Source organism: Macrobrachium nipponense, chromosome 4 (genome assembly GCF_015104395.2).
Source record: "Macrobrachium nipponense isolate FS-2020 chromosome 4, ASM1510439v2, whole genome shotgun sequence".
NCBI lineage: Eukaryota > Metazoa > Arthropoda > Malacostraca > Decapoda > Palaemonidae > Macrobrachium > Macrobrachium nipponense.
Genome location: NC_061100.1, coordinates 91,232,010 through 91,258,453, shown reverse-complemented (window position 1 = coordinate 91,258,453; position 26,444 = coordinate 91,232,010). Strand labels below are relative to the sequence as shown.

The window sequence follows — 26,444 nt, the reverse complement described above, 5'->3', positions numbered from 1 at the left end:
TCTGTCGCAGTAGAGGCGGGGGGCGTAGCTTGCACGACCTACCGGACCGTAGCGAACCCTCTTGTCCGGAGACAAGCGAGTCCACCTGGCCCAGCACCGAGTCGGCCAGCTCTGATCGCGGCAGACCCACCGTCGTCTTGGGTTCCTTCTTAGGACCCCAGAACGACTCAAGCTGGGACGTGGGCTCAGAAGGTGGGAGCGGCGATCCTTCCCTGAGGTCGTTGTGCTGACGAATCAGCGCAATAACCTCTACAAACGACCTCTGGATCTCGGGAGTGACTGCGTCTTGAGGAGTTGGACCGTCAAGCCCTTCCAACAAGAACGCCTCTTGAGACCCTCCTCCTTCAGAAGGAGGAACGGCGACAGACCCCTCCTGGCCTCCTCCTGCCACTTGCGCATACGACCTGGTCGGTCCTAAGACCGTGCCTGGCTCGTAGGGCGTGATGGCGGGACCGTGAGGAGCTCGCCCCTCACGATCACTCCGTGTCACCTCGCCCTTCCCGGTGTAGCCCGAGGAAGTTGAAGGAACCAGAGAGGACGACCTGATGCTCCCCCCTCGCTCACTGGCAGAACCAGTGTGCTTGGGGGGCTGCAGGCAATCGCCAACCCGTGGTGGCGATCGAGCTGCAGGCATGGTCTCGCAGCTCTCCTGGGGAGAGCGGCTGGACCGAGAACAACGGCCCCGGCCCCGTGCGTTAGAGGAGCTGCTGCTGGTCTCCCTACCCATCCGATCCCGATGGCAACCCTGGTAGCCTGCGGCTCGCTACGAGAGCGATTGCTGGCCTGGCGAGAGTCACTTGAGCGACTCTCGCCAGCCTTCCGCTCCATGCCTCGGTCCTAGCACCGAGCAAACTCGGAAGCCTGAGCCTTGGCTGTACAGTTGTCCGCAGGAGACCGTACACTCGGTACCTTTCGCAAACAAGAGGCCGAGCCGGAACCTGGTGTAAAGGTAGGACCTCTAGCACCAGGCGAGAAAGTACCAGTGTTAGCCAGTACCCCTCTGGTCCCCGTCTTCTTCTTCCTTGCGGAAGGAGAAACGGGCCCCGCTCCCAAAGGAGCAGGAGGACCAGCGGAAGAACCCCCCGTCCCACCGGAGTGAGACGGGCCCTTAGAAGTTCCCAAAGGAGACTTCTTAGGGGGGAAGGAGGCAGCCTTCTTCTTCCTCGGCTTGGAAGCCTTGGAAGTCAAAGGGGAAGATGCAGCAGCAGGCGACGATGAAGACGACGACGACACCTTCCTCTTCTTCCTCGTCAGCTCCCTCAGGACAGACGTCAGGTCCTCCATCCAGGCCGGAGCTGGGGCTATTGCCAAAGCAACACGGCCCGGCTGCACCTGTCTGGAAGGACCTGCGACTGGGGCAGCAACACCACGGGCAGGAACGACGTAGGCAGGGGCTGGCTCAGGCAAGGCAGGGGCTGGCTCAGGCAAGGCAGGTACAGCAGGTAAAACAGGTATGGCAGGAGACAGGGCAGCAGCCAGCGACATCCTAGGTACCGGAGGCAGATCCAGGGGCGGACTCTTGGGGCACTGAAAGTCAGGGGCTGGGGCGAGAGCGATGAACCTGGGTGGAGGCGGCACACACCTCCTCGGAAGGGCAGCAATCGGAGCCTGCACAGCACCCGAAGGAGTCACCGAAGCCACATGCTGAGTGTAGACCAGGTGAGGGGGGGCGGCATACCCTGGGGTCAAGACGGTGGTCACCAGTCCATGGGTGAACGGAGCAGCACCCGCCAGAAGATGCAGCAGCTCCTGGACGCTCGGTGTGCCCAGGAGACCCAGCGAGAATCATACCTGGCCGAGGTCGTCGCCCGCATCAGGAGCACCTGAGGAAGCAAAAAACAAACGGATTAGTAGGAGGGGGTTCCCCCTCGCACGGGGGGAACAAGTCCCTCCCGAACGAACGGAAGACCCCGAGTACAATTGGATGTCGGGGTATCCCACCCCCTCCTCTCCGCTCGACGGATCGGGCGAAGAGAAGGAATGAGAAACCCCCCCGAAGGGGAAGGAGCCATACGCGAGAGCTGGGATGGCAGCATGAGGGAAGACGACGTGTCTATGACCAAGGGCGTTATCGGAGAACCCTCCAAAAAGACTCCCTGGCAGGCTTACGTCGCTTCCCCCTACCCTCATAGAGCACCCACTGCTCCTCCGATCAATATTACACACAACACAGGGCTCGGCCCGAGAGCATTCGTGCCCTCGGCACCGAGCACATAATTCATGAGGATCAACCTCTGGAAAAGAGTGGAAGGCCCCACACTTACGGCACTCCACACCAGGGCAAACTCTGCGGCTGATGGGGGGGCGTGGGGACATCTCCAGCTCACGAAAATGCGTAATAATGAAATAATAATAAAATACAAAGCACATGTACTTACAGTATTTTACCAAACACACACAAAGCAAACCAAGTTTGAAGAAAATACAAAGTGTACGACGAAAGCGGGCAGAGAGCGAACAACACGTCTGTCTCCGTCGGCGACCGAAAAAAAAGTGGCTCTTCACCTCCCAGTCGCGCGTGCGCACACTGTCAGACAAGCATCTAACTACCGAACTCCCTTATCCGAAGCTTACGACCGTTCCAGCTGCTGCTAATTACCTTCCTATTGTAAAGGACCGATGGTTTGTATTCGTATCGGAACAAAGACCGTTTTCCAGCCTACACTGAAAGTAATTCCTAATGTAAAGGACCAAAGGTTTGTATATCGTTTAGGAACAATTGAAAATTCAAGGGAAAGGAAAACAAACAATAAGCCATTGACAGGTGCGCCTACAATGCTCACTGTCAATTTGAATAAAAAAGCAAATGTGATTAGTAAAGAATGACTTATCTCGCTCCGAGGGCAGGTGGCGCTTGTGAAGAGGTAGCCCAACTGCCAAGAGAGAACACCATAAGGAAAGATGACTGTTAAAAAGAAACAAGGACAAAGGGGCGGCCACCGAGGGCATTGTCAGAAGCGAAAAAACTCCCTACGATGCTCAGCAACCTTCCTCTGAAGTTTCCTCCTGGCAGGAGCAACACTCAAAAATAATCATAAAAGATTTACTGTCACTCCCTTGCAAGAAGAGGGTGTGAGGATGTGATGGTGGCGAATGCTACGCCCTTGGCTCCTGGCCCTGAGACACAAGCTGGGGGAAGGCAGCCTATGCAAGGCTATCACAAATCGTGGGTTTGTATAATATACTAATAAAATTCAAACACACTATATTCACTTTCAACAAAAAGTAAGGAAAGAAAAGATCCTACCATGAAAAGCAAGTTCAACGACAGTCAGGCAGTCAGGCAAAGAGCTCAAAAACACGTCTGCATTGCATAACAGCTGAAAGCAAACTGGAATGCTTACACTCTGCCTATCGGATGGTATTTTACCTTGTTCAATGTAATGTAAAGGATCAATAGTTTGTATATCATGCAGGGACAAATAATGAGTTCATAATACACATTCTTATAAGAGATTTTATTTTTAATGATATAAAAACTGCCATAAATAAGATAAAAAATAAGAATGCGCTAACTGAAATCACTACATGTATGCATGACTCATGCTGGAAAAAATGATATTGTTAAGATACAATAAAGTTTGTTCATACTTACCTGGCAGATATATAGTATATAGCTGTATTCTCTGAAGTCCGATAGAATTTCTAAAAACTTACGACAAACATAGTGGGAGTAGGGTGGTTAGTACCCATTCCCGCCGCTGGGAGGCGGGTATCAGGAACCAATCCCATTTTCTATCAGATTTTCTATCTCCACTGTCTCCTGAGGGGAGGTGGGTGGGTACTTTAAATATATATATCTGCCAGGTAAGTATGAAAAACTTTATTGTATCTTAATATCCATTTTGTTCATGAAATTTACCTGTCAGATATATATATAGCTGAGTCCCACCTTTGGCGGTGGGAGAGACAGAAAAGGATTTTAGGAAACATATACATGTAGATGATTGACATCTTGGTTCCTTACCTGTTAGCATAGCTGACTTCGTGATTACTGTCACCCAAGCCTGTTTCTGCTTTACTAGAGTTACCAACAAGGTAACTCTAATAGTTGGTGCGCTCTAGATGATCTGTCAACGGGGACGTGACCACAATGTGACTAAACCATGACCATACTTATGATGAGGGCAACGAAGTAAAAATGATATTGTTATGATACAATAAAGTTTGTTCATACTTACCTGGCAGATATATATATAGCTGTATTTTCTGAAGTCCGACAGAATTTTAAAAACTTCCGACACACGCAGTGGTCGGCCAGGTGGTTAGTACCCATTCCCGCCGCTGGGAGGCGGGTATCAGGAACCATTCCCATTTTCTATTCATAATTTTTATTTCCACTGTCCCCTGAGGGGAGGTGGGTGGGTACTTGATTATATATATCTGCCAGGTAAGTATGAACAAACTTTATTGTATCATAACAATATCATTTTGTTCATGAAACTTACCTGTCAGATATATATATAGCTGAATCCCACCTTTGGAGGTGGGAAGGGACAGAATAGAAGGATTTTAGGAAACAAATGCATGCAGATGATTTACATCTTGGTTCCACCTGTTAGCATAGCTGGCTTCGTGGTTACTGCCACGTAAGTCTGCTTGTGCTACTAGAGTTGCCAGCGAGGTAGAGACCTATATAGCTGGTGCACTCCAGATGATCTGTCAACAGGGGCGAGACCACGACGTGACTAGACCATATTGACCATACCATGAGGGCTAAGAAGTAAAATAAATATATATATATATATATATATATATATATCACCACCTGACCAACCTAGCCAAAGTTAAGGTGTTTAATTTAACTAAGGCTTAAGAGTTAAGAAGTCGCCGTTGTCGGCGACTCATCAACTAAATTAAGAGCTCTTCCTAACCATTTTCTACAGGATAGGATGAGTGGTACTTCTTGCCCCCAAGATTGTGTCTGCAGACACGTATGGCCCTAGCGAGCAGCAGATCTCATATGCCATCTTCACATCTCGCAGGGAGTGTGAAGTGAACACAGAGTTGCTTCGCTAAAACATGGTACTCAGGATGTTACTGAGTGCCATGCTCTGTTGAAATGCTTCCGAGGCCGCGCCCTCACCTCGTGAGCATTTAGATAAAAAGATTTCAAATCTTTGTGCAAACACAATGAAGGAGCATTTTTGAAAGAACTCCTTAACACTAAAGCCAGGGTGTTCTTCGATATGGGCAAGTCTGGTCTTTTTCGGAACACTGCAGATTGCCCGAATGACTTCGACTTTCTTGAGTTTTATGTAGATAAAACTTGAGAGACCCGACAGGGCACAGGACTCTCTCTGGCTCCTGCCCACTAACTTGTGCCATCCTTGCTTCCAAGCTCCTGGCCCAAGGACAAAACGGGTTTCCATTCTTAGGCCACAACGGAAGGCTTAGAGAGCACACCGCCTTGTCTTCTCTAAAGCCAAAACTTGTGACGATGGCTTAAATTTCACTAACCCTCTTTGTCGTATCTAGGGTGGTTAGAAGAAGGCCTTCCTGATCACATGCAAAAAGTTAACAGGTAGGAGAGGTTCGAATGCTTTAACATCAAGAACTTCAGACTACGTCTAAGTTCCATATTGAAAGCTTCGATCTGGACATGCACAGTCAGTCCGTCTGTACTAAAGTCAGGTGACCGACCAGTCAGACGAATCAAGGACAGCAAGGCTGTACCCTGAAGACCATAAGGCACTATTCTTCGCTGAAGGATGAGTGTCTGGACTGCCTGGGCGATTCAATCTAAGCAAACCTTGGGGGTGTATCAACGCAACCCAACGTCGTCAGCGAATCAACTCCTGACTCGAGCTTCTGGTGCCAGGAGAAAGGAGCGAGGAGCAAAAAGGCGATTCAGTCCCGAAGGAAGAATGCCTGACAGTCCAACCTGGTCTCATGTTACACGATCATCGGGGGTGTATAAACGCAACTGACTTCGTCAACAAGAAACTCAGGGCTACTATATGTCGCCCTGATCTCGCAGAGTGTCTGACTCCGAGAAAACAGGTGAGACAAAAAGTAGATGGTGAGCGAGTTTTGAGATTCCACAGAACTCAAAGATCGTGAAGGGCTTTGTTGTTTGACAGACGCAAATTTCTGAGCCCAAAGGCCGTCAACAACATATTTGCATATTCTTTAATAGTTGTGACTGCCAGCTTATCCCATTCTTCAGACGGAAAAGGAAGACGGTAATCTTATTCCTGTCAACCTCTCGATAGTCTGAACGTAGTCAGACTCAGAGCGGAGAGGTTATAGGTACCTTTCGAGTTAGAGTAGACCGACTCTCTCGGAAAAGGTCCTTGGAAAGTGAACTAGGAAGTATGTGACCTCTGTGAATCCAGGATTCTGAAGGCCAACATGGGGCGATCAGCGTCATTGTCGCTCCCTGTGACGTCATAAATCCTCTTATTACATTTCCTAAGCGATTGAAAAAGGGGAAAAAGAGACTAAACATCCATCCCCGTTCAATATCATAGGATGGCGTTTAATGGTACCGATCCCGGATCGAGAATAAGGGAGCAGAGAAGAAGCCGCCTCTTCGTCCTCAACATATCGAAGAGAAGAATGAAATGACGTCCCTAAAGTCTACACAACTCTCAACTTACTTCTAAAGAAAGATTCCACTCGGAAGTGAATAGTTGCTGCCGTCGATCGAGACGATCGTACGGACTTTGCAATCCTGTAACGAACCTGTAGAGGATCGTTACATTTTACGCCTGTTGTTATAATAGGCTCTTTCTCGTAAACTCGAACAAGGACCGAGAGAAGATACTTCTTAAGATATGAGAGAGCTGTGGAATATCAGAGTTGATCTGGACCACTGGTTCCCAAAACTCGTTTCGAGGACTGGAGGGACTACCGAATCGCTTTTACTTCTTTCAGATTAAGATCCAGGACATCTGAAACCCTATCCAGATGTCCGGCACCTTCTTTCTATCACCTCAGGTGATAGACGCACTGAGAGATGTTCAGAATCATTGCTAGATCTTGAATAATATTTGTTTCCCGGTAGGAAAAAACTGTGGTCTGAATTGCAGTCTATTCGGGGAAACAAACTTCTTCAGGAAGGAAATGGTCCCCAGCAAGCTCATCCATTCCCTCCCGAGTAATGCTTACTTCCCTAAATAAGGCTGCGCTTTGCCTAAGCAGGAGAGCAAATAAAAGTGCAATGTTGCGGTAGACTCGTAGTTCCATACCGTGCGGTAACGAGCACCGAAAGGATTAAGAGATAACTCTGTTGAACATAGTAAGGCAAAACGAATGCAACGTTTATTCATTCACGTAAGAAATCCCCTCAATCTTAGGCTAAAGTCCGTGATTGTAGGACAGAGATACAGTTAGTCAGTCAATCCCGCAGGAGAGACGTAACCGTCCAGCACAAGAGATACGGTAGTCAGTCAATCCCCAAGGGAGGAGGAGAGACGTAACCTACCGCGCATGACAGCGCACGATCTGTACTGAATACTGGCTCGGTTGGACAGTTAGACTGGAGGACAGACAGCGTGACAGCAGCAGCAAGCAGCTTACGAACGTCGTCTCTTAACTTTATGTCTGGGTTGCCAGCTACCCTATTCTACGAAGAAATAGGTCCGTTATTTTTTGAGCAGAAAGACTCTCAAGCTGGTATATTTAAGCGAAACAGAAAACGCTAAAATATGATAGATGCGTTTGTGTCGTCAGAACACTACCATACAACGGTAAAAGATAAATCGGAAACTCCTGTTAGGCTGCAGGGAGTAACGATTAATGTCCTTAAAATAGACAATAGACCTCTCGGTTGCCATCCGAAGAACCGAGGTAACTACAGCAAGCGTATATGACTTGAACCAACCAGAAGTAAAATAACGCAAGACAAAAAATGAAATTATATCACAATAAAGTTTGTTCCTACTTACCTGGCAGACATATATATAGCTGAATTCGGAAATACAGCTACATACATATCTGACAGGCAAGTTTCATGAACAAAACTTAAGAGAATCGAAGCAGTCGAAGCAGTCAGCTCAAGCTTCTTATGTTATTGGACATAAGCGTTCATTGACGTAGTCTACAAGTCTATTTCTTGTACGAGTCTGCGAATGACGAATGAGAGCTCTTCCGAATCTTGTCAATAAGAGCTTATTCGCTTACGCAATATCAAGTTAATGAGATGTTGTCATGAGAACTAACCCATTTACGGGACAAAGAGATATTTTGTCAAAGAGGGGATACCCACTTACTTGACAAAACGAAAGTATATTGTCAATGGGGGAAAGTCACTGAATTGACAAAACGTAATCCAGGGAGTCGAGCATTTAATTTTTCCGATTCCCGTCTCAAACGAGGAAGGGGCAAGAATCCTGTTAAGAGATTGGGCTTACGGCAAGTAGGACGACGATGTTCAATTCGGCAGCGTAGTCCCGACTAGAAACTAACAAAATCTATCATCTGAAAAACCCTTTCAGATGGGCTAAAAAGCTTGGAAAATTATCCTGGGAAGAGGAAGAAACTCTCCAACCAGCTTCCTCTCCCGTATCACAACTAATGCCTGCTAAAGCTTAAAATTATTGGCAGTATGGCAAAGGAAGTCCTGTCTTGCGCTTTCCTGAAGAGCGTCCTTTTGATGAGTGCCTTTGCAAGAATCCTACTGAACGTTGCCGAGAGTCCTGACGTGCAGGACATCGAGCCTTACATAACCCGTAACTGCCTTATCGCAAAGTCTTGACTGCGGTAGTGGCAACTTAAATTTATTGGCAGAATGGCAAAGGTTGCGGTAGAGCAAACGAGATCTTCCTTAACTCCATCCACCTATGCGAAAAGCAATATTAATTGACAGAGACCTCTTGAATTCACGAAACCCGATGTCTTGCTGGGTTTCGAAGAAGAAGTTGTCTGTTCACTTTAAGCTTCCTCCGAAGCACTGCCTACTTCACATTCTTTGCAGGTGAGGTAGAAGGTATCACCGAAGGTAGAGGTAAAAATTCTTTAGGCCCCAAATCTGAAACAAGAGCTTGAAGAGTTCAACAGAAACGTTCAGCCAGGCGACACACCTGGCGTGCGCTGGTGCACGCTCGGCGTCCACTGGCGCGCGCTCGGCGTCCACTGGAGCGCGCTCGGCGTCCACTGGCGCGCGCGGAGCGCGCTTGGCGTGCACCCGCGCGCGCCTGGAGTCCATCCGAGCGTCCCAGGCGTCCGCTCTCAAAAGCTTCCTGCTACTATGACTTCTTTTACGTATTTCTCGGTGGAAAGACGGACACGAGTCAGGCGACGTTCGCCTTCTTACTTCTCACTGAAACGCATAACGAGAGAGAGAGAGGACGTGAAGCGTGCTCTTCTATAAAGCTTCTATTTAGAGGGCGCGAGTCCTTCCGAAAGCTCCAACCCTGCACGGAGAGGACGCTTCGGAGGACGAGAAGCAAACTTTCAGGATTCGTGCACGCGCACGCACTTTGGCAGTCTGGGGATTTTCATCAGAAACTGCCGAAGGCACGCCAGATCGGTGGGGGTTCCTTGTAACCCTCCTTAGGCTTTCGACATGCTCCCTCCCCGGGTCCTGGGAGTCAAGCAGAGGTCCCGGCCTAGAGGCGAAACGAGGCCGATCTGACGCACCCTCCACTACACAAGGGGTATCACTGCACTTCTGCACTTCACTTTTACTCTCTAAAGCAAGCACTTTCGATTCTAAGTTACGAATCGAAAGAGTATAAGAGAAAGGGCAATTCCTCTACAGACACTGCTTAGGGCCCGAAGGCAATACTGCAGGGTTAGGAGTAACAATTACAGAAGTAGCACTTCACAGCAATGAAGAAGAGCGAGCACCTCTCGTAGACATATTCATAGCCAGTAGGCCATACTACAGGGTTAGGCAAAATAAAGTCTACAGGAAGGTTAGCAGGTTCACTACCCTGACTTTTGTTACTGATTAATTGCGTACATACGAATCATACGTCTTCCTTACGGAATTAGACATGTTTACTGATTAATTGCGTACATACGAATCATACGTCTTCCTTACGGAATAGACAAAGTCTCACACTCCTTACATGACAAATCTCAACAAAGAAGGAAGACCCATACCCCTCGTACATACCAAGTGCGGATCTACCGAAGCTTTCGGTAGCCACACCCTATCTTTGCAGACAACCCCGTCTGAAACTAGCCTTACTAGATTCAGATATTTTAAGCAAAAATGAATCAAATTCAAATCAATTTAAGATAGCGTATGCCTAGCCACAAATCCAAGTAAATAAATCAAAAGACAATTAGGATACTTAGCGGCAATGAAGTTTCCAAAATCCTAAGACGGAGGTACTGAAAACAGGTGTTTTCAGCACCGGCGACAGAAAAATTATGAATAGAAAATGGGAATGGTTCCTGATACCCGCCTCCCAGCGGCGGGAATGGGTACTAACCACCTGGCCGACCACTGCGTGTGTCGGAAGTTTTTAAAATTCTGTCGGACTTCAGAAAATACAGCTATATATATATCTGACAGGTAAGTTTCATGAACAAACCACCACCTAAGTTAGCCTAACAAAATAACTCCCACATATAAAGGCTAACGGAAGGGAAGTCCGCATTCGGCGGCCGACCCTACAACCAAAAAACATGCAAAGATTAAAAAACTCACCCACCCTTTTCTATGGGAAAGGATGAGTGCTACTTCCTGCCCCCAAAATAGTGTCTGCAGCAACGTATGGCCCTAGAGAGTAACAGTTCTCATACGTCGTTCTCACCTCCCGTAGGTAGTGCGAGGCGAACACCGAGTTACTCCGCCAAAAGGTGGCACTCAAAATGTCGTTGAGAGCCATGTTTTTCTGGAAGGCTATCGAGGTCGAAATAGCCCTCACCTCGTGGGCGTTCACCTTTAACAGCCTCAAGTCACTGTCATTGCATGATGAGTGCGCCTCCTTTATGGTGTCCCTCAAGAAGAATGCCAGAGCATTTTTGGACATAGGCATATCTGGTCTCTCGACTGAACACCATAAGTTCTCAGAAGAACCTTTACAATTCTTCGTTCTCCGCAGGTATGATCTTAGAGCCATCACAGGACACAGGACTCTTTCTGGCTCTTGACCAATGATCTCCACCATACCCTTGATCTCGAAAGACTTAGGCCAAGGGTTGGAGGGATTTTCATTTTTTGCCAGAAACGTCATCCCCAAAGAGCAGACAGCATTATGCCCTTTGAAGCCGACGTGCTTACTTATTGCTTGTATTTCACTAACTCTCTTCGTCGTCGCCAGAGCAGTTAGGAAAACAGTCTTTCTAGTCAAGTCTCGAAAAGACGCAGCGTGAATAGGTTCAAAGCGACCCAACATCAAAAACTTAAGGACCACGTCTAAGTTCCAAGAAGGCAACTTAGGAAGAGGCACCTTGGTGGTCTCAAAAGATCTCAATAGATCGTGAAGATCTTTGTTATGCACTAGATCCAGTCCTCTATGGCGAAAGACTACAGATAAAACGCTTCTGTAGCCCTTAATTGTCGACACTGCTAACTTCAAATCTCGTCTGAGATAAAGGAGAAAGTCGGCGATCTGGCTCACAGAGGTCGTGGTAGAGGAAACGCCCTTCTTCTTACACCAGCTCCTAAAAGCTGCCCACTTCGATTGGTACACAGCGATCGATGAAGGCCTCCTTGCGGTGGCGATAGCTTTAGCCACAGGTTTTGAAAGACCTCTCGCTCTGGCCAACTTCTGGATAGTCTGTACACAGTCAGACTCAAAGCGGAGAGGTTTTTGTGGTACCTCTCGAAGTGGGGCTGTTTGAGTAGATCTCTCCTCGACGGAAGCGATCTCGGAAAGTCTAACAGGAAGGACATTACCTCTGTGAACCAGTCTGCTGCGGGCCAAAAGGGGGCGATCAACGTTAACCTCGTCCCTTCTGAAGCTGCAAATTTTCTCAGCACTTCTCCCAGTTTGAACGGGGGAAATGCATAGAGGTCCAGGCCCGTCCAATCCCAAAGCAGGGAGTCTATTGCCACTGCTCCCGGATCCAGAACAGGGGAGCAATAGAGAGGAAGTCTCGTTGTCCTCGATGTCGCAAAAATGTCCACTAGAGGACATTCCCAAAGACCCCACAGCTCCTGGCATACCTCCTAGTGGAGGGTCCACTCTGTCGGCAGCAGTTGTCCTTGCCGACTGAGGAGGTCCACACGGACGTTCTCGACTCCGGCGATGAACCTTGTGAGGATCGTGACTTCTCTTGCTTTCGCCCATAAGAGAATCTCCTTCGCTAGAGCAAACAGGGAGCGAGAGTGCGTTCCACCTTGCTTCTTTAAGTATGCCAGGGCTGTGGTGTTGTCCGAGTTGACCTGGACTACGCGACGGGAGACTTTGTCTTGAAAGAACTGGAGCGCCAACTGGATATATGCCAGGCTACCTGATCCCCTCTCCAAGTGCCTGACACTTCCTCCCCCTAGTGTTGCTCCCCATCCCGTGGAAGATGCGTCGGAGAACAACACTAGGTCGGGGTTCCGAAGCTTGGGGGAAATTCCCTCTGATAGCTTCAACGGATCGAGCCACCATCTTAGATGGCTCTTTACCTCTTCTGAGATGGTCAAAATCATGTCGAGGTTGTTCTTGTCTGTCCAGCTGTCTGACAGGAAGAACTGAAGAGGTCTGAGGTGCAGCCTCCCCAGGGAAACAAACTTCTCCAGCGAGGAAATGGTCCCCAGCAGACTCATCCATTCCCTCACCGAGCATGAATCCTTCCGTAGAAAGGCTGATACTTTCTCTAAGCCTTGTTGCTGACGTTCCTGGGACGGAAAAGCTCGAAAAGCCACTGAATCCATCTGAATCCCCAGATACACGATGGACTGTGTTGGGGTCAGATGTGACTTTTCGAAGTTTACCAGAAGTCCAAGGGACGTAGCTAAGGTCAAAGTCGTTTGCAGGTCCTCCAGGCACCGGGTTTGCGAAGAAGCTCGTATGAGCCAGTCGTCCAGATAGAGAGAGATCCTGATGTTGTTGAGATGGAGCCACCTCGCTACATTCTTCATCAAGATGGTGAACACAAACGGGGCCGTACTCAGTCCAAAACAGAGCCCTGAACTGAAATACCTTCCCCTTTAGGACGAACCGAAGGTACTTCATTGATTGGGGATGTATCGGGACGTGGAAATAAGCGTCCTAAAGGTCGAGTGATACCATCCAATCTCCAGGTCTTAAGGCCCCAAGAACTGACTGAGGTGTCTCCATCTTGAACCTCTGCTTCTCTACAAAGAGGTTCAGACGACTTACATCCAATACCGGCCGCCAACCTCCCGACTGTTTTGGAACCAGGAACAATCTGTTGTAAAATCCTGGTGATTCCAAGTCTAAAACCTGTTCCACTGCTCCCTTCTCGAGCATCTACTCGAGCAGATCGAAAAATATCCTTCGCTTCTCCTGACGATACGACGTGGACAAGTCCCTGGGAGTTGTACATAGCGGGAGCGGCTTCATGAAAGGGATCTTGTATCCTTTCTCTAGGATGTTGAGAGACCAGATGTCCGCCTCTCTCTCTCTCCAGGTTTCCACGAACAACCGTAGCCTGGCTCCTACCGGCGACTGAAGGACGGATCTCTCATTTCTTGCCCCTAGACTTAGCAGGGGCTCTTCCTCTAGGAAGGCTTCTTCCTTGGAGGGAAGTTCTGGCAGATGTTCCTCCACGAAAGGGCTTTTGCCTTTTAAGAGATTGACTTCCTGAAGACGTGGAAGGGCCAGCAGTACGTCGTGACGATTGTGCCAAAAGATCTTGCGTGGCCTTTTCTTGTAAACTGACCGCCAGATCCTTTACCATAGCCTGGGGGATGAGATGGCTCGAAAAGGGAGCAAACAACAGTTCTGCCTTCTGCGAGGGAGAGACAGACTTAGCTGCAAAGTTGCAAAATAGCGCTCTCTTTTTCAACACACCTGCGAAAAAATGAGAGGCTAACTCCTCCGAGCCATCTCTGACGGCCTTGTCCATGCATGACAATACACTGGACAGCTCCCCGAGGCTAATAGAATCTGGTTTACGAGACTGGTTGTCGAGTACGCCCAAACACCAGTCTAAGAAGTTGAAGACTTCCAAAGAACGGAAGAGGCCCTTCAAATGATGGTCAAGCTCTGAAGTCGTCCATGACACTTTTGTCGAAGCAAGGAGTGACCTTCTAGGAGCACCCACTATGCTGGGAAAATCCCCTTGAGCCGATGCAGGAACCTTCAGGCCCACTTCTTCACCTGTTTCGTACCACATCCCTGCCTTACCGCTAAGTCTAGACGGAGGCAGGGTGAAGGTGCTCCTCCCTTGCGCTTTCTTTGACTCCATCCAAGTGTTGACTTTACAGAAAGCTCTCTTGGTAGACAGGGATGTCTTCATCTTGACAAATCCAGACGTCTTGGTAGCTTTCGAAGACGAAAATTGCGAGGGAGGAGAAGGAGGAGCAGAGGGCAGAAAGGTATCGCCAAACGAGTCACGGAGAAGGTGAGCCAGGACTTGATAATCTGACGAAGCAGACGTAGAAGGTTGCTCTTCATCAACATCCTCAGAAGAACAGCTTAACTCCCCTTCTTCCTTACCAGAATGCACCACCGAAGGAAGGGGCAAAAGACCTTTAGACCCAAGTCTCATTGCAGAACAGTGTCGAGAAGAAGAGGGCAGCGCACCAGAGACAGTATCTTTCACTGCAGCAGGATCCGAAACCAAATCTACTAATGCCTGTGGTGAACGCGGTGTTGCTCGATGCAGAGAAGCGTCAATAGCAGCATCGGGAAAAGCGTCCGAGCGTCTATGAACTTCCGTGTCAGCATCCATATGGGCATCCTTACGAGCATTCAGCGAAGCGTCCCTACGAGCGTCCCATGCAGCGTCCCTCCGAGCGTCCAGCGAAGCGTCATGCCCCGCATCTTGATCCTATCACGCTCCAACTTTCGAACGTAGGATTCATACGCCTTCCATTGGGAATCAGTCAAGCTTTCACACTCCATGCAGCGAAAATCATATGCACACATTTGTCCCCTGCAACTCTTGCATACTGTGTGAGGGTCCACCGAAGCCTTCGGTAGCCTCACCTTACATTCATCCTTCATACACACCCTGGCGCTAGCAGAACTAGACCCAGACATCTTATTAAAGGAAAAAACCAAGCCAAATCCAAAACAATCCACAATCAACGTGTGCCTAGCTACCGATCCAAAGTCAAAAAACCAAAAGTCAATAGGATACTCAAATAGCCAAGTAGTTTTCCAAAATCCTGAGACGGAGGTATTGCAAACAGGTGTTTACAATACTGGTGACAGAGAAAATCTGATAGAAAATGGGAATAGTTCCTGATACCCGCCTCCCAGCGGCGGGAATGGGTACTAACCACCCTACTCCCACTACGTGTGTCGTAAGTTTTTAGAAATTCTGTCGGACTTCAGAGAATACAGCTATATATATATATATATATGATATATATAGATATATATATATATATATATATATATATATCTGACAGGTAAGTTTCATGAACAAAATTCTTATACCAACAACAATTATCTACCAGTAATAGATAGATAAGGAGGAATATTTAACAAAAAGACTCATGACCTTGAGATCTGTGCCTTGTAGTCAAGGCATTAGATCCAGATAACTTATACAACTTAAAATAAAATGATATATAAATGTCCAAGAAATGTTGATCATTAAACATATTAGTTGACCCTACATTAGGCGTAATGTATATGCAATGAGGACATTGTCAGGAATAGTTTATTAGCTAATTTGTTAAACTATCCAGCAAACTTTGACTTTAGCATAACCTTTTAAATGGCCAGCTAGGCTCAAGGTTAGGCCTATTTTTAGTATTCCTAGGCTCCCAGTTCCTAGTCAAAAGTTGTGGGTCCAAAGCTAAGTATAATTAGGCCTAAGTTGAAACAAAAAGAGTACCTTATCAATCTTACAATACCCAAATCCTTACATCTTACTCATATGGGTGGACTGCTGTGGGAAGCTTGGATTTTTTGCTCTGTGGTAATACAAAAGCTTGTGAAATATATGAATGAGCCTTAACCCAACCTCTCCTAAACTAACCTAACTTGAAGCAATGTTTCTCCTTGAAAAGAAAAACTTTGCCTTTCCCTTGATGTTCCACTCAACCTAAACTAGAGATCCACAGATGATATAGGGAAATAGGCATAAGAATGCATCTCCACCTATCCTAACTTGGTTTGCTGGTTCCTGTCTAGCAAGGGAAATGGTGGGCAGGTTGTACTTCACCTTGAACGTGTTAACCTTTGTAACCAAATATCTTGTAATATATCAGGGTAGATATAGGTAATATATAACTCTGCATTGGGAATTACAGTTTCCTATAATATTTGGGTTGCTTATTAAAAACTTAGTTATTTCTGGGGGATTGACTGTAGTTAACCCTCAGGGGTTACTAATAAACATGGCAAAATACATTTTATGCACCAATCCCTAGTGGCTTTCTCATTCACAGGAACGTACCTTGCAGTCCATGTGGAGTCATTGCCTGGAATTAATAGTCTATACAAGTATTCCGCAGTGAGCTTTCCCCCAAGTGATTTGCCTGAATCAAAACCCCAGATTCCCATCGGGTCCCCTTTACCATAGGATAGAGTTCAAAGGTAAATTACGGGTTAATTACAACTGGCCGAAAAATATTACTTAAATTCTCGTTCAGGAGGTACAATTGTATAGAAAAACGTCAACTGCCATAGTCTAACTTGCCGCAGAATAGTTATATAGATCTAGCCCTAATTTAGTAAATATTTATGACTAATAGCTATAACCATTGTAACTTCATAAACCTTCAGTAGCCTAAATCTTAGGGTATTTGATTTTATAGGCTACTGAATATTTTCTCAATATCACTGATGCTAGCACAAATTTAGGTACCAGATCTAAGTAATAACTCCGCGTCTGGTCTGGTATTTCTTTGGAAATAAGTTTCCTATAGTATTTGAAATGCTTATTAAGAATTTACTCTTATGAGGGGAGGGGGGGACGGCTCGACCCTAATCATAATCCAAGGACTAGTACTAAACACGGCAAAAGGAACACAATGGCCCACCAATCCCAAGTGGATCGTTCCTTGCAGTCCTGGCAGTGTTATTGCCTGGAATTACTCAAATAACTAAAAACAAAAATGTAATTAGCCTACTGGTCTTTATTCACACACCATCTACCCATGGGCGCATGCCCCCATGTTCACTTAAACGGCAAGACATTGCAAAAAGTAGGTACTTAGTATGCTTAAGGTTTAGTCTGCAGTGTCTGAATGGGTATAGTAGGCACAGCGATAACAGAAAATTAACCCCGCGGTCAAGCTGAATTCTGTCATAATTTGAAAGGTAATTCTACGCAATAACTCAGCACGGGCTGTTAGGACAGGTCCCGCGAATACGACAGCCACTAGGGTTTGGGGCGTGAAATGTATTTCGCAGCATTTAGCCTAGTACTGGCCCTTGTGGGTTAATTACAGTCGACCCCCCCAAAATAATTGCAAATTCTTAATAAGCAACCCAAATACTATGGAAAATTGTAATTTCCAAGGAAATACCCACAGCGGAGTTCTTACCTATACTCTGTTTTTTTTCATCTGTCCATCCCCCTGTTGTGTTTTTGTATGGTAACACTGCGTCCCGGGCTTTAGATAGTTACATTCAGCTTACATTCAACGATTATAATAATATCCTATTTCGAATATTAACGGTGTAATTCGCATACAGTAAATTATTAAAATATGACAATTTGTCCAAAATTGCATTTTTCCTAACTATACAAACCTGAGGTCCTTTTACAATAGGAAGGTACTAGCGGCAGCTGGATAGGTCGTAAGCTTTCGAACAAGGGGTTCGGTAGTTAACTGCTTGTCCGACAGGCGCGCGCGCGCGACTGGTAGGTAAACAAATCACTTTTGCTTTTGGCCCAAGCAAAAACTGCAGAGTGAGGGGTGGCATGAGGTGGGGCTATGTGTAAAAGGACCTCAGGTTTGTATAGTTAGGAAAAATGCAATTTTGGACAAATTGTCATTTGTTCCGACACGGCATACAAACCTTCGGTCCTTTTACAATAGGAAGACTCACTTCTTGGTGGGAGGAATCTGAGTCTTTTGTGAACAGACTGGTGTTCGCCCAACCTTGGAATGCCTCCCTGGTCGTAAGAGCGAGGGAGGGATCCAAGCCTCTGTCCGATTGATCGGGGTGTGCACCGCAGGATCAATGGTCAGACCTCTGGACCAAGTACTAAGAGAGAGGCAAGCGTATCTCTTCGTACCAGCAAACAAGAACAAGTTCCTATTTGCAAGAGGCAACATAAAGTTATGGTTTGTCTCTTGTTGGCATCCACTTCCCCCCCCTTGTATGGAGGAAGTGGTGGATATGTCGCTCCATCCCCCCCTAGTGAAAGGGATAGGATGGGGCTCTGTCGAGTAGCTCACCGCCAATCTTCTGTCCTTATCCAGCAAGGTGATGACCGTATCCCTCTACCACAGGTAGAGGGGGAGAAAAAGATAGGAAGAGAAGCCAGTCACTCTCTCATTCACTTATCTATTCTTACAGTCACACCAGGACTCGATGCTGTTCAGTCCTGCCTAGGGTCTAGGGTTATCTAAGAGCAACCGTGTTGAGCAGCCACCACGGTCCTAAGGAAAACGATCCAAGGACCTGTGGGCAATATCCAAAGGTAGAAGGAGGTGCCGGTGGTCTGGTTGTACCAGACCCCTGCCTTCAGTACCTGCGCCATGGAGAAGTTCTTGTGTAACTCGAGGGAGTGTACTTCTAGGTCATCTTGGTGCTGACGAAGAGTCTTCAACACTCATCCTGGGATGTCGAGTTTCTTCAGAAAGCGCGGTCGCGCTTTCACAGGACAAAGCAGCATCTCCTTCGCATCGAAGGCGGTGAAGTACATTAGGGAGGGGATTGTGAAGGACTCTAACCGATCGTCAGGAACCGAAGGGTTCAGAGTCTTCGCTACGAATTCGGTACGAAATCGAGCGTCACGAATCCCCATCCCCTGGATGCTTGACTTCGCAGGAAAAGTCCATGCAATTTACCTCAGAGGAAAAGAAGGGAATGGTCGTATGACCTAACCCTCTCTCGACTTCGGTGATGTCCTGTACCCATACTGGTCTATCCGTCTGCAGCGAAGTTGTTCTTCTCGGTAGTGGATAGGACACCGACACTCAATGGTGGGTGTCGATGGTATGGTACTGTGACAAGCGTTAGGACGAAGAAAAGAATTTGTTATGGAACAACCGAACTAAGTCCACAGCGAAGTTCGTAACAGACTTGGGCGCTCTGACAGCTGCCGACTGACTGCGTTCGGTAGGAGGCAAGTTGTCCAAGCACCCGAGCAAGTCACGTGACCTTCGCCTTAAAAGGGTTCTGCCAAGAGACTAAACAAATAATTTGTTCGTCACCGATGCCAGAAGGCAAGGTGATGACTCTCTTAAGGCATGTGCCCACAGGCGAAAGTCAATTGCCTTCTAGAGACCGAGGTCCTTGATGGCAAGATATCTCATAGTAGTAGTTGATTCTCGGCTAAGGAGAAACAACACTATGTGTCGTTGAAGACGAAGGTGTACAGAAAATGCAACCTACGTCTTCGCAGCTGAACCGAGAGAAGGATTCTCAAGATTCTGAACCTGTGCTACAAAGACTGAGAACGCTAACCGCTATTCATTGCTGTCCGGTGAGGATCGTAGTTGCAATAAAAGCGGAGCGCTTTTCAGTAATGAAGACAGGGAAATACTGCCTGAAGAACTGCTTCTCATGGGCTGAACATTTGGAAGTAGAGCTGTCAGGTCGGAGAGTAGGCGATGTCTTCTGACATATCTGTTAATTCGGGGCGAGCAATGAATAATTGCACACCTACGAATACGAGATATTTGAAGACAAACTCAGATGTCTGCAAAAATCATTCGCATTATCGCGGTGCGATGCAGCGGTTGACTAGTACAGACTTCTGTTACCGTGCGGTAAACAGAAAGATGAAAGAGTCAAGAGATATCTCTGTTGAAAATTCTCGCAATGTCGAAGGCGATGAAATCGAGCGTCACAGCAGTAGATGGTCCTTCATTATTGCGAGAATCCCCACGTTAAATCAAGAGACTAAGTCCATGATTGTTGGGCAGAGATACGGTTCGGTAGTCAATCAAACCAGGGGAGAGAGAGACGTAACCGACCGTGCATCTCCGAGACCTAGCTGATACTGAGCCGCTATCAGGCTTGTTCAATACGCAGTAGCTCTCGGTGACTCGTCATCCTGAGTTGCCAGTTAATCCTTATTCCACGAAGGAAATGCGTTCGGACTAGAACCATCGAGCATAAAGAAATACGCTCGAGCAATTATATTTAAACGAAACGGATTTCGGTAAATACAAAAGCTGATTTGGTGTTGTCATGACAATACCAAGTATCTATAATCGAAACTGATAACTGCTGGGAGGTTGCAGGCAACCCCGAGTTGCAGTTCAATTAGATACAATTCGTCTCGGTCACAAACCGTAGAGTTAACTACGGTATGCGCCTACCCCGGACGGACATTCAACTGTTACCAGAATCATGTCGCGAGGGTAATATACGTAGTATATTTGTAGGTTCTGTACAACGACCTCCATCCTAAATTCCTTTTCCCTCGAGGAATGAGAATAAGGATTGGAGATCGACCGGCCTTCGTTCTCTAGTCAAGAGAGTGAAGGAGAAGTCTTTCCCAAAGGAAAGCTTCAATGGTGAACAGAATACCGAAGACGATAGTTCAAGCCAAACTGGAAGTTCCCGTCCGTTCTTTTCTATTCAGGTTAATCGCCTACTGTGAGATACTCTTCTTTCAGCAGCAGTCTTCTTCCAAATGCTAGAAATACAGGAATTCGAGCATAAGCGAGGTTCCCGATTATCGTAACAATTATCGGGGATTCTCGCTCACTTTGGACCGTGGTCTCGCCTAAGTGTTTGGAGATCGTAAAAAACTCGAACACTCTGAGTGCGCTAGAAATTCCGTAGAATTCTAAGCACTCTGCGAAACCCCACGAATTCGTCAAACGATATCGGCTGGTGGTCCTCTCGATTCCCGTAGAAATCGAGAAAGGGGGCAGGATCCCTCCTCAAACGACCGGGGCTTACGTCAGGTAGGACCCGAAGGTTCCCCCCGGTAGCGCAGCCCCTAACGTGGGATCTTACAGAGAAATCTCTGTAGGATCCCTCCCCTTTCCCTCGTAGCCGTAAGGAGAGAGGGAATGGGGGAGGAATGGATACTGGCTCGCCTTCCCAGCGGAACTAGCAGTTGGAGAAGAAAAGGAGCAGCCTCTCAGAGCCTGGGAAAACGTATCGTCAGGAGAAAACGTTTTCCCGAGGAGGGTTACGAACTCATACTGTAGGTAAGGATCTGCCGCCACTGTGAACGTCGTCTGGGTGGGGCTGATCGACACCTGACAGGAGAGAGCCGATACCGTCCTCCGACTCATTCCAGTCCTCGTCGAGGTCGAAACCTCTCAGGAGGACCGAAGGGGTATTCAAATACGGTGTCCCGAAGACACGTAGAAACGCCTCTGTCGCAGTAGAGGAGTGAAGTAGCTTGTTCGACCGGCCAGAACTGAGAGAGCCTTCTTGTCCGGAGACGAGAGACTACCTGGTTCAACAGTCGGCAAGCTCCGATCGCGGCAGACCCACCGTCGATTTGGGTTCCCTCTCGGGGCCCCAAAACGACTCGAGCCGAGACGTGGCTCTGCTGGTGGGTAGCGGCGATCCTTCCCCGAGGTCGTTGTGCTGACGAATCAGCGCCATAACCTCGGCAAAGTTCCTCTGGATCTCGGAAGTCACAGCATCTTGCAGAGTGGAACGTTAAGCCCTTCGAACAAGAGCATATTCCGAGAACCTTCCTCCTAAGAAGGGGGAACAGCGACAGCCCTCTCGGTCTTCCCCATCCACTTGCGCATACGTCCTGGCCGGTCCAAGAACCGTGCCTGGCACGTAGGGCGTCGTGGTGGGATCGTGAGGGGCGCGCAACCCTCACGATCACTCCTCAATACTCGCTCCTCCCGGTGTAAACCCGAGGAGGTTGAAGGTACGGGAGAGGCAGACCTGACGCTCCCTCGTTGCTCGCTGGCAGAACCAGCAGGCTTGGAGGGCTGCAGGCGATCGTCAACCCGTGGTGGCGATCGAGCTGCAGGCGCTGGTCGAGAACCGTCTCGCTGTGGAGAACGGCTGGACTGAGCACAGCGGCCCCGATCTCGAGTGTCAGAAGAGCTTGTGCTGGTTTGCCATACCCACGATCGCTCTCTGTGAGAGCGACCGGTCAGGAAGGCGACCTGCAGGCTCCACTGTCACAGTGAAGACCCCGGTGCTTTGTCCTCACGGCAGACGTCCACGACGTCGCTTCGCTTGATTCCAGCCGTGGCTGGCACCGGCGAACGGGAGGACCCTCTTCCCAGCCTCAGCCCGTGGCCGGTCGTGGACCGTCACGAGTCCCCGGGTAGCCAGCTGTTCGCCGCGAGAGTGATAGCTGGTCTGGTGAGAGTCGCGTGAGCGGCTGTCACCAGTCTTCCGCCCCCGTGCCGTGAACCTGACGCTGAGCGGACTCAGAGGTCTGGTTCCTGGCTGCAGGTCGCTGGTAGGCGACCGTACACTCAGTACTCCCGCGAACGAGAGGCCGAGACGGACCCTGATGCAGTGGCAGAACCACTGACACCAGGCGAGGAAGTACCGGTGTTAGCCGGTACCCTCCTCTGGTCCCCGTAGTCTTCTTCCTTGCGGAAGAAGAGACGGGCCCCGCTCCCGAAGGAAGCAGGAGGACCAGCGGAAGGAACCCTCCCGTCCCGCCCGCCTCAGGTGAGACGGGTCCCGAGAAGCTCCGAGGGAGACTTCTTTAGGAGGGAGGAGGCAACCTTCTTCTTCCTCGGCTGTGAAGCCTTAGAAGTCGAAGGGGAAGAGGCGGCAGCAGACGACGATGAAGAAGATGAAGACGACGACGACGACACCTTCCTCCTCTTCTTCGTCAGCTTCCTCAGGACAGAACGAAGATTGTATCCAGGGCGGAGCCAGGGGCTGCTGTAGCCGAAGCTACAGGGCCGGACGCACCTGTACAGACAGACCAAAGTCTGGGGGTAGTACCACCACGAACAGGGACGACATCCAGCAGTATGGGCATCTCAGGAAGGAACATGGCACAGCCAGCACAGCATCGTAGGACCGCCAGCGCAGCAACGGCTAGGGACAGCCAGCGCAGCAACGGCAGGGACAAGCCAGCGCAGCAAACTGCATGGACAGTTCAGCCCAGAATCGGCAGGTACGGCAGGCAGCACCGGGAACACAGGAAGTGAGCACAAGCCAGCAACATCCTGGTACCGGCGGCAGGTCCAGGGGCGAGCTCTAGGGCAGCGGAAGTGTGGTCGCTGCAGCGCGGCAACCACGAGCGCGGCGGCACGCCCCCCTCTCGGTACGGCGAACGGCACTTCACAGCGGCTGTAGGCAAGACTGTTACCACGTGAGGTGATTACAACACCAGGTGAGGAGGGACGTCGTCACCTGGAGCGTGGTCACCACTTCATGGTGACCGCAGTAGGCCCAGACATAGAACCGCAGCCCCTGGACCACTAGCACGCCCTGCAAATGAAGGACGCCCATGACCTCTCACCAAGGTCACCCTCGTGGCAGTAGCACCTGCGGAAATAACAGTAGTAGCGATTAGTGGGGGGAAGTCCCCTCGCGCGGGGGGGTGAGCCCTCTCCGAACGAGTGGAAGACCCCGAATACAATTGTACATACGGGCAACCGAGCGCCCTCCCCCCCGCGCTCGACGGATCGGGCGAGGAGAAGAACGCCGATAACCTCAAGGGGAAGGGGGGCCATCTGTGGGAGCTGAGCTGGGGGGGGCTTCTCGTTCCCCACCCCCGCACAGCACCCATACCCAACAATAATATAAGAGCCCGAGAGCAATCGTGCCATCGGCCCGAATGCAAGGGCATAAGGATCAATTCCCTGACTGAGCGGAACTTGACAAATAAATATTGGAACTTGAACCATATATGATGCAATCAATAATAAAAAGAATACAATGAAAAAGAATCTTGCATTACGATTCACTTCACATGAATAAGGGCTCGGATCGAGCGCATTTGCGCCCTCGGTACCGAGCGCAAGGGTAAAAGGATCCATTACTTACCTTTATGGATCAAGGTTTATGGAAACCTTGATCCATAATGAATTGATGCAATCAATATATATATGAAAATGAAAAGAATACTGCGCTTGCGATTTCACTTCATACAAATAAAAAGGGGGAAGGATCAATTCCCGTAAATAGCGGAAACATTGATCCCAGTAAACAATGCAATCTCAATAAAATATGAAAATGAAAAAGAACTGCACTTGCGATTTCACTTCATTCAAATAAAAAGGGAAAAGATCAATTTCCTGGGTAAGCTCGGAAAACTGATCCAAATGAGTATTGCTACATCAAAATAAATATATGAAAATGAAAAAGAATACTGTACTTGCGATTCCACTTCCATACAGAATAAGTTTCCGTGCCGAGCGCATTCGCTCGGCAACGAGCATACAGGTCAAAAAAATATAAATGAAAAGAGCACTTACTTACGATTTTCATCTACACATTTCCAACCAAAATATACGCTCGGAGCGAGCGCTCTCCCGCCCTCGGCACCGAGCATACACAATACGAGGATCATTTCTGGGAAAATGAATTCCCGCACTTACGCCCTTCGATCCTGGCACTCGGGTAATCGGAGGGCGTGGTGAAACCAAGATCCTTTAATTCACAATTGAATTCAATGGAAATAAATATGAAATGATTGTACTTACAATTCAGTTTCACTAGATAAATAGAAAAAGAAAAACACAACCATGCGAAAGCAACGACGATAAAGCGGGCAGAGAGCGATGATACACGTCCACACGCCAGCAGGCCGAAAGCAAAAGTGGTTTGTTTACCTACCAGTCGCGCGCGCGCGCCTGTCGGACAAGCAGTTAACTACCGAACCCCTTGTTCGAAAGCTTACGACCTATCCAGCTGCCGCTAGTACCTTCCTATTGTAAAAGGACCGAAGGTTTGTATGCCGTGTCGGAACAAACTTCAATTACAAATGTACACCCAGATATCCTTTTATTTACCTAAAACTTACAATTAGCGTAACTATCTAAAGCCCGGGACGCAGTGTTACCATACAAAAACACCACAGGCGGATGGACAGATGAAAAAAAAACAGAGTATAGTTCTACCACTTGAAATCTGAAGCCTCCTTACCTAGTTTAGGATTAACTTTGCCTTCGCCTAGTTTTATACACCAAAAATTCTGTGACAAAAATATGCAGTATCCGAAATACTGGCTATATGGTGGATGGCCTTACTAAAGAACGACTTTTCACAAATCATTCAGTTTTCCGAAATACAGACTAGTGTAAGCGTAACTTGGAACCTGTCTTAGGCCTAGGCCACTAGATGGACAAAGATCTGCTTACAAGCTCAACAGCTTTACGGAGATTTTCCTGCTCTTACCTAATTCCAATGAATACCTAAGTAGTCACTTCAATGATTCGCTGTCCTTCGTCTTCTTCAAAATGTTGATAATTTAAAACGGCCCTAATTAATTCCGGAGACACATAGAGCTTCACTGACAAATTTCCACTTCTTGTAACGAAATCACAAACCTAGGGCTAGCTGTACGAATGAAACGAGAATCCGACATCCCATAAAATTATCTTATCTAAGTTAATCTAATCCTATAAATTCAGTACATGGCAATGGTGAAATGTAAGGATACTTCAATTATATGCTGAAAGAAATATAAAAGGCATATTAACGGATAATTTGGATTCTCGTTTGAGATTAACGACGTTGTGTCTCCTGAGACAGAGTCTGAACTAGCTAGTTGTTTGTTTGCGTCAGTATGGTATTGTTTTGAATAAGTGTTTGTGATACTAGTACCTCTTCCTCGATAACTTTTGGATGTTTGTTATCTAGGTGAGTATTGCAAAGTGTGATCCAAAATACTCGCATTCCCTAGCATTAAGTTTAAACTATTTATATAGCGACCTTCGGCCCCCTGGCTGCAACCCTTTTCATTCCTTGTAATGTACCTCCATTCATATTCTCTTTCTTCCATCTGACTTTCCAACCCCTCCTAACAATATCTAGCTAGATTCACAGTGCAGCTGCGAGTTTTTCCTCCTGTTACCAACACTTTCAAACCTTTTCACTGTCAATTTCCGATTAAGCACTGAATGACCTCATAGGGCCCAGTGCTTGACCTTTGGCCTAAACTCTCTCTCTCTCTCTCTCTCTCTCTCTCTCTCTCTCTCTCTCTCTGGAATTAGTAATTTTCAACAAAAATAAAATTGTTTTTGTTACTGACATGGTTAAATGCCACCCAATATTTGGTAGCATTGGTGTAATTTTGTAGCACTTAGGTCGTTGCTGCTTTCCTATACACATAGTAGGTAGGCAGCAGTAACTGCCAAATTGCACTAAGGTTTTTGGTGC

The 26,444-nt window shown here is 47.9% G+C and overlaps 2 protein-coding genes across 5 annotated transcripts in view; one reads left to right on the top strand and one right to left on the bottom strand.

The window, feature by feature from the left end:
• The window catches only part of LOC135211014 (protein spaetzle 5-like), a 956,827-nt gene extending 931,229 nt beyond the window's left edge, over positions 1–25,598 (bottom strand). The window contains exon 1 of one of the 3 annotated variants that reach the window (XM_064244036.1): positions 25,461–25,598. The gene's annotated coding sequence lies outside the window, so the exon portion shown is untranslated. The remainder of the gene's footprint in view (positions 1–25,460) is intronic. The other 2 variants (XM_064244030.1, XM_064244035.1) reach the window with 2 other exon arrangements.
• Positions 25,599–25,807: 209 nt separating this feature from the next.
• Positions 25,808–26,444, top strand: part of LOC135211013 (glutamate receptor ionotropic, delta-2-like) — a 406,072-nt gene continuing 405,435 nt past the window's right edge. For both annotated transcript variants that reach the window (XM_064244029.1, XM_064244028.1), the window contains exon 1: positions 25,808–25,925. The gene's annotated coding sequence lies outside the window, so the exon portion shown is untranslated. The remainder of the gene's footprint in view (positions 25,926–26,444) is intronic.